Source organism: Microtus ochrogaster, linkage group LG3 (assembly GCF_000317375.1).
Source record: "Microtus ochrogaster isolate Prairie Vole_2 linkage group LG3, MicOch1.0, whole genome shotgun sequence".
NCBI lineage: Eukaryota > Metazoa > Chordata > Mammalia > Rodentia > Cricetidae > Microtus > Microtus ochrogaster.
The window spans coordinates 28,851,507-28,853,492 of record NC_022029.1 but is presented as its reverse complement, the minus strand read 5'-3'; positions in this window follow the sequence as shown (position 1 = coordinate 28,853,492).

Here is a 1,986-nt window from a genome sequence, read left to right as displayed (position 1 = left end):
TGTGTGCATGCTTGTGTTTGGGAACACATGCTTGCTAAGGTGTGCATGTGGAAATCAGAGGACAATTGGCAGGAGTCAGTTCTCTTTTGTCCTCAGGCTTAGCAGTAAGCACCTGTACCAGATGAACCATTCACTAGTCCTTCCTATAAAGGAAGTTTCTGTCTCACCCAGTCCTGCAGCCATTCAGTCCCAAAGAAACACACAGAGGCTTATAGTGACTATAAACTGTTTGGCCTATTAGCTCAGGCCTATTATTAACTAGCTCTTACAACTTAAATTAACCCAGAATTCTTGTCTATGTTAGCCACATGGCTTGATAACTTTCATCAGTGAGGCAGTCTCATCTTGCTTCCTCTGTGTCTGGCTGGTAACTGACTCTGTCTTTCCTCTTCTGAGAATTCTCTTAGTCTGGTTGCCCCACCTGTACTTCCTGTCTGGCTACTGGACAATCAACATTTTATTACAACACAAGTGACAAATATTTACAGGATACAAGAGCATTGTCCCACAGCACCTTCCCAAATCAGCAGTTAGTGGTATTCACAAATGTAGATCCCGTGAATAGAGAGGACTGGGGGTGTATGACCCAGAGGGGATGGAGGTGACATGATTAAGCCAAGCTAACAGGCACACCCATCACTTCATCTGCTTATCACTTGAGAACACAATGCTTTATTATAGATTATCTCTGAGTCGTGCAACAAATCACTATGATGTACTCCGCCTATTTCACTGTGGCTTCGAGATGTTGGTCAAAGGGTACAAAGCTTCAGGATACTGCTGGTGACTATGATTGTGAATGTCAATCTCTTCCAGATGTCAAGCCACTATGATAGATAGCAAATATGACACATGGTGGTATCTGATTCTACCAACACACACAGCGTGGGCATGGCTTCTGTCACTAGGCATATTTTCAAGAACTCTTCACATAGTGGCATGGGTCAGGGCCCCATTCCCACTCCAAACCCCCTGCATTGGAAGGCAGGCTCTCACTATGTAGCTCAAAACTGACAGGATACACAGGACCCCTCCCTCCATAAGATTATGCAAGCAGTAAGGACTCCAGGGAGGGGACACTCTCCAACCTGTCAAACTGCCTGTAAATCATGCAGGAAGCTCCAGTTTTCATGAGCTGTCACCCAGGCTGGGATGCACTTTTGGATGCGGCTGCCTTTGAGGCATTTGTGCTCCTGTGACGCTTTACCAGTGATCCAAACAAACTCATTGTCTCCCCGAGTTCAATTCTCTATCCGGGATGAATAAACCGTTTTGTGCATCTCTGCAGGCAGTGTCACACAAAAGCCTCTCGCCACCCAGACTCACTGTTCACCACCACCATCCTCTCACACTGTATTCCCTAGCCATATGAGAGCAAGCATGGTGCTTGATGGCCACCAAGCTCTTTCCTCTGCTACCGCCCATGCTGGCACCCCTCTGTATCCACTGCCTCCCCTGACCATGCTCATCCAAAAAGCTCATTACCCTGTGACTCTGGCCATGCGTCCTCCCATGGAGCCTTCATACAGGACTTCACTCACAAGTCCTCTGATGCCTTAGTAATGCAATTACTCAATTAAGTTCATTAGCTGTTATTCGAGCCCATGGCGACACATCATTCTCTCTCACACCTCCTGGCACACTGCAGGTATGTGTCTCAGAGCACCAGGGATCTGCTGAGATCTCGGCACAGGCAGACTAAGAGCAGTCAGTAAGGACGCCTCCCTGCTGCTCTCGGTTGCAGGGTTTAACTAGACATCCCGGCACACTTGGCCACTTGCTTTCCCTTTCTGGATGCTTGCATGTACCTGTCTCCGAGGGAAAAGATCAGGCAGGACCCTTATCAAGGGACAGCCAGCCTGGAACTCCCTGCTGCCCTGAACAGCCTTCAGTCCTGACTTCAGGTCACTTCTTCCCAACCCCACATTCAGGAATTATCTTGGAAGTTTGACATTGGTCACAAGAGTATTACACAAAAGAAATTGT